A 6,664-nucleotide genomic window follows, 5' to 3' on the forward strand; every position below is an offset into this window, starting at 1 on the left:
AATCATATACACTTCACATGAATAAAAATACCTGAAACCAAACATTTTTAAAAGCTCCAATACCCAAAATATAAAGAAAAATATTAATTCAGAAGACTCAATCAATCCATGATAATCACAAAACGGCTGGGCAATCTCTATCTCCCTTCCACACTAACCATCCATCCCATGGAAGACCAAGGGAGATCAGACCTTCCAGACTTACCTTCCAGACCTTCCAGACACCTGGCTGCTGCAAAATTCTATGGAGACTCCTTGTGCAACAGCAGTTTCCCATCTCTTGTGTCTCTCCCTATCATGATCATGATCATGCAGGAAGCAAGTCTGGCTGTGCTATTTCTTATCATTGTCTGTCACCCATCTGCAGCATGGTATTGTACAGATAAGGAAAAAGTAGTTCCCTTTCCCCCAGAAGGTTGAGGCTCAGGTACAGGGTAATTCTCCTGTGCACACAGTCATTATTTAGGCCGACTCAGTGACTTCAACAGGCTTAATCATGTGATCAGGTTTGTTGCCAGCTGCATAATGCTCCCACATCTGTAGACAGAGCCGCTCTAGGTCCATTGTGTATTGTTTGGTGTTGAACAGAAGGCTAGATGTTCTCTGCTTCCAGACTTTGCCACGAATTTTCTTCAGGTATTCTAGATCAGTTCCCAGTTTCACAGCTATGTCTTCATATTCTTGTCTATTTTGAGCAGTAAGCTCAAGACAGCCTAAACAAGTGAGCTGGGAAGCTGCAATTCGGGAAGCAAGAGTCTCTCCTGGCATAGTCACCACGGGTGTCCCTGACCAAAGGACATCCATCCCTGTGGTGTGTCCAAGCAGACATCAGCCAGTTGGCCTCTCCGAACATGTTCCTCTTTAGGAGCAACAGGTGAAAAAATGATACGCTTCTGGGGGAGGCCCATATTTTGTGCATACTGTTGAATATTAGGTTCTCCTACTGCTGGAAAACGCAACAGCCACAGTACGCTATTGGGAACACGCTTCAGGATATTTGCCCACATCTGCAAAGTAGATGGGTCAATTTTATATAACTGATTGAAGTTACAGTACACAATGGCATCTTCCGGTAACCCGTACTGAGAACGTGTGGTTACAATAATGGTACGGGGAACCTCCTCTCCAGTGGCAGCCTTAATGTTGATCTGGGTAGTTGCCAGTCCATTGCTAAGACTGAATCCATTAATTGTTATCTGAATTTGTCCTCTGTTAATCATTTCAATAACTGCCTCTGCAATAGTATTCATAGGAATGACAGGCATATTAAGAGCCGTATTACTGCTGTCTGCGTTGTCTCCTCCATCAGGACATTTCATCTTGACAATCTGCACATCTGGGAGACTATCAAGAAATGCTTTGAGGTCGATGCCATTCAGCACAATCCGATTGTCATAAATGTGCCCATTGGACTTAAAATCGATGACTGCCTTCTTCTTCAGGTGAGGGAACATATTGGCATGATCACCAATAAAGAAAGTATGGGGCATATAAGCCAGTTTCTCAGAATACTGCTCAGCAACTTCAGCAGGTGAAGTTTCCTGATCAGTGATGATATAATCCATGAAAAGCACGCCACTGGTCCCAGGGTAGCCCAGCCACATTGCCTGAATAGGAGCTGGCCTGAGAGCAAAGAGTTCATTTCGAGCACCCCTGGTATAACCATTCATATTTACAAGGATGTGTATACCATCTTGATGGATGCGATCAGCTGCTTTCCCATTGCATGGAATCTGAGAAAGATCAATGAAATGATGGGCTTCTGCCATCACCTTCGCTCGGAAGTTTGTGCCATCACCTGGGCTCAGGGCATAACAGAATACCTCAAATTTATCAGGATTGTGCATGCCTGGAATAGACTGCATAAGATGAGAAGTAGGATGATTCCCAAAGTCAGAACTCACGTATCCTACACGCAGTCGACCATCACTGAGCTTCAAGTCTTTTGGATGTTCGTACGGTGGTTTATGAAGGGCACTGATCTCATCCAAGCAGAGGTTTCCATGGCTCTCAGCCATGAGAACCTTCCTGAAGCCATGAGAAAGAGGATAGAGCATACTATGATGAGGCTGCACAGAAGGCAACCTATTCTTCTCCAGCTGGTCAGCCACAATGCTGACCAACTTCTTCATTCGCTCATCATAGTCTGTCCAATCACAGACAATCTGCAGGCAATGAGCCAAATCACAATAAGCGTCAGGAAAATCAGGTTCAAGCTTCAGAGCAGTGCGATAAGAAGCAATTGCTTCTGGAATATTCCCTGAATACTTGTGAATGGAAGCCACATTGCTGTGGGCATCCGCAAGTGCAGGGTTAATCTGAATGGCACGAGTATAACACTGCAAGGCTCCCTGAACATCCTGCATCTCCTTTAGGGTGTCTCCCATGTTACAGTAGGCATCAGCAAAGGTAGGACTGATTCGAACAGCCTCCTTATAATGCATCAGAGCTTCCTGCAGTTTTCCCTGCTGCTGCAATACACTTGCTAAATTTGAATGGGCAACAGCAAACTCTGGGAAGACTTCTAATGCTTTACAATACAAGCGAACTGCCTCTTCAAAGTTTCCCTGGTCTCCTTTGATATTGGCTAGGTTATTCAGAGAGTCTACATGGGTGGGACACAGCCGCAGAGCTGTATTATAACACTCTTCTGCTTCGGCAACACTGCCCTTCTCTTCCAGAGCGTTGGTTGGCTAGGTTGCAGTAAGCATCAGGGAAATGTGGTTGCAATTCAATAGCTCGCCTGTAGGTGTCTACTGCCAGATCCATCAGGCCTTGCTCATAGTATACACAAGCCAGGTTGGCATGTACCACTGCATGATTTGGGCTCAAGCTTAGGGCACAAAGGTAAGCTGCCACAGCTCTGTCAAAAATCCGTGCCTCTTTCAAGACATTTCCTAAATTGATATAAGGATCCAGAAAATTGGGGTCAAGGGTGACAGCCTTTTCAAAGTGATGAATTGCAAGCCAAATCTCCCCTTGTGCATTGAAAACACAGCCAAGATTACTCCAAGCTACTGCAAAGTTCGGTTGCGTCTCCATTGCTTTCAAATAACATGCCTTGGCTCCTTCCAAGCGACCCAGGGCTTTGAGCAGGTTCCCCAGGTCACTGCAAACACACTACAAATCAGGATTGCACTGAAGAGCAGAGACGTAAGCTTGTACTGCCCCTTCCATGTCGCCTGCTGCTACCAAAGCGGCTGCCAGGTTAATATAACCATCGATGAAATCTGGTTTGAGATGCAATGCATGCCGGTAATGCTCAATCGCTTCCTGCAACTGCCCTCTTTCCTTGTACACATTCCCCAAATTCGAATAGGCTTCTGCCAGAAGAGGGTTCTGTTTAATTGCCAGAGTACTAAAGTGGGCAGATCTGTCCAGCCTTTGACACTGGAAGTGTAGAGATGAAAGTAATAAAAGTACTCCAGTATTGTCTGGCTCTTGTCTCCACAGCTGCATGCAGTGTCTCTCAGCTGCCTCAAAATCTCCTGCCTGATATTCTCATGTGCCAACTCAGCTAACCCTTGGAAGGAAAGCATACGTTTCATTGGTTCTGTGCTGTCGGCCACATTGCCCACAGAAGACGTCATCTGGAGCTTCTGGAGAGAGTGAGAAAAGGGGGTAATTGAGTCCCGCTGCCGCCACTACTGGCAAGAATGTTTCTAGAGGTAGCAAATACGAGGGCAGCAGCCATACCACTGCTTTGGTAGGCTTAAGCGGCGGCAACAGTTACAGGCACCGAACCTTAGGAACTCTGGTTGGCCATCTACCTCTCATGCTCTTGAAATCTTAATTCTTAACCCTGCCCTCTTCCACCATTTTTCTCCTAATCAGGGAATAAAAATTACCTATACACTTGCCTTAGAAGAAATCAAAAGTCAGTAGTCCAAACACTGTTTAAAATTTTGTTTTCTGTCCAGTTGGGAAGGAAATACATGATTGACTTTACTTCATCATTCATGTAGTCAATGTGGAAAACATTAGGGCCGTGAATTTCAATACAGTAAGATCAGAAAGTTTTAAATTGGCCTTCCCAAACCACTAATAAGTAACCGATGTTGCATATAATGCTAAAATCTTAGAGACTGAGTTTGATATTTTAAAAGTTCTGAAAGGATTAGCTAATTTCTCTTCATCATACTTCTCATGCCTCAAACCTGAGTATTACTTTTTTAAAAATAAATTTATTTATCTTTATTTATTTATTTTTATTTTGGCTGCGTTGGGTCTTCAATGCTGCGTGCAGACTTTCTCTAGTTGTGGCGAGCGGGGGCTACTCTTTGTTGGGGTGCCTGGGCTTCCATCACAGCAGCTTCTATTGTTGTTCCACAACTCTATGGGTTCCTTTTTAGGTCCTATGAAGAACCCTAGAAATTAGTTCGTGGAATTATAGGTTTTTGCAAAAATTGTCAAAAGTGAGATATTTTAACTTCCATCAGTTAAGACCAGCGTCTCTTTCTTTGCCAATTTTCCTTCTATCATACTCCGCTATGTTGGATCATATTGGAATGGCCACAGGCTTTTTTGAAATCTTGCTAAGGAGATTTTCTTTTTTCTGTGGTACGCGGGCCTCTCACTGTTGTGGCCTCTCCCGTTGTGGAGCACAGGCTCTGGACGCACAGGCTCAGCGGCCATGGCTCACGGGCCTAGCCGCTCCACGGCATGTGGGATCTTCCCGGACCGGGACACGAACCCGTGTCCCCTGCGTTGGCAGGTGGACTCTCAACCACTGCGCCACCAGGGAAGCCCTAGGGAGATGTTTTAAGTGAGGCTATTATGTGATTTTCAGACACCGCCATATGTAATTGACTATATACCATCCCATTACAGGAATAACTTCCAGTACTCATACTGACTACTCTACTGACTTAACTAGCACGAGACACAGAAGCATAAGGACAAACACCACCTTACAATATAGCCATGTCTTGCACTTCACAGCTCTCAAAGCATGTGCGTTTGAAGAAGAAAAAAAGAACTGAAAAGTACAAAACCAGAAGCTAATCTGTGGAAAATTATTTCAATCATCAGGCATGTGAAAGATAAGTCAAAGATTCAGTTCTCATCAATGCTTAGTCAAAACGGAAATTTTCTTCTGTCAAGAATATACTCCAGGGGCTTCCCTGATGGCGCAGTGGTTAAGAAGCCACCTGCCAATGCAGGGGACAAGGGTTCGAGTCCTGGTCCGGGAAGATCCCACATGTCACGGAGCAACTAAGCCAGTGTGCCACAACTACGGAACCTGCGCTCTAGAGCCCGTGAGCCACGACTATTGAGCCTGCGAGCCACACCTACTGAAGCCTCCGTGCCTAGCGCCCGTGCTCTGCAACAAGAGAAGCCACCGCAATGAGAAGCCTGTGCACCGCAACGAAGAGTAGCCCCCAGTCCCTGCAAGTAGAGAAAGCCTGCGCACAGCAACGAAGACCCAACACAGCCAAAAATAAATAAATAAATAAATAAATGAATGAATGAATGAATGAATGAATATACTCCGTCAACAATGTGTGTAATGGAATGGTGTGAATGAGTATTTTATCAGAATCCCTGTAATGCACAAACCTATAGCAGTACTGAAATCAGTAATGCATTTATAATAGTAAATACTTATGAGGAAGTAATGCATAGAGGTTTTCTCAAAGTTAACAATGAAAATTAATGTGACATTATCAATAATAAATTGTGAAGCTGAAATAAACTTTTCTAAACTATTAATAACTAGAAGCAAATTCTAATCAACCATGGTACAAGAACTCTATGTGTAAAAACTACAAAGTTTATTTCTTAAAATTTTATTTCGAAAATACATAAACTGTCGTATGAGGAGGCAGTTAAAGAATATATAGCTAAAAGAGTGGGGGAAAAGTTTTATAGAGACACATCTGGCAGTAGTTAATTTTTAAATGTCATTTTTCTAGATTTTGTGACACCTATAGTATTGATATTTGAAAGCATTTAAAAAATTGTAATTTGAAGATTTGCTACTTCCAGGTAGAATAAAATATTTTGAAGCAAAACAACGTTTCCACTGAGAAAAACAAAAAAAGCCAAATAAAATAGCCAGCATTCAATCAAAAACGGACTTGAGGATATGGGGAGGGGGAAGGGTCATCTGTGACAAAGTGGGGGAGAGGCATAGACATATATACACTAACAAACGTAAGGTAGATAACTATTGGGAAGCAGCCGCGTAGCACAGGGATATCAGCTCGGGGCTTTGTGACCGCCTGGAGGGGTGGGATAGGGAGGGTGGGAGGGAGGGAGATGCAAGCGGGAAGAGATATGGGAACATATGTGTGTGTGTGTAACTGATTCACTTTGTTATAAAGCGGAAACTAACACACCTTTGTAAAGCAATTATACCCCAATAAAGATGTTACAAAAAAAAAAAACACAAGAAAATATATAGGTGAAGTGTAAAAGGGTTGGAATAGATATACCATAACAGTAAAAACAAAACAAAACAACAACAACAGAACTGGAGTGGCTAAGAAAATATCAGAAAAAAATTACATTTTAAGACGAAAATTTTTACTAGCGACAAAGACATTTTAAAATGATTATTCCATCTAGAATGCATAATAATTATAAACTTATATGCACCTAACAACAGGACTTCAAAATACAATGAAGGAAAATCGGCACAACAGAAAAGAGAAACAGACAG

At 43.0% G+C, this 6,664-nt stretch overlaps 1 pseudogene; it reads right to left on the reverse strand.

Annotated features, from left to right (window-relative positions):
* Window positions 1-282: 282 nt before the first annotated feature.
* On the reverse strand, window positions 283-3,590 carry LOC117308685 (UDP-N-acetylglucosamine--peptide N-acetylglucosaminyltransferase 110 kDa subunit pseudogene; annotated as a pseudogene).
* Between the last annotated feature and the right edge of the window lie 3,074 nt (window positions 3,591-6,664).

The sequence above is a fragment of the Tursiops truncatus genome, chromosome 17 (assembly GCF_011762595.2).
Source record: "Tursiops truncatus isolate mTurTru1 chromosome 17, mTurTru1.mat.Y, whole genome shotgun sequence".
NCBI classification, from domain to species: domain Eukaryota; kingdom Metazoa; phylum Chordata; class Mammalia; order Artiodactyla; family Delphinidae; genus Tursiops; species Tursiops truncatus.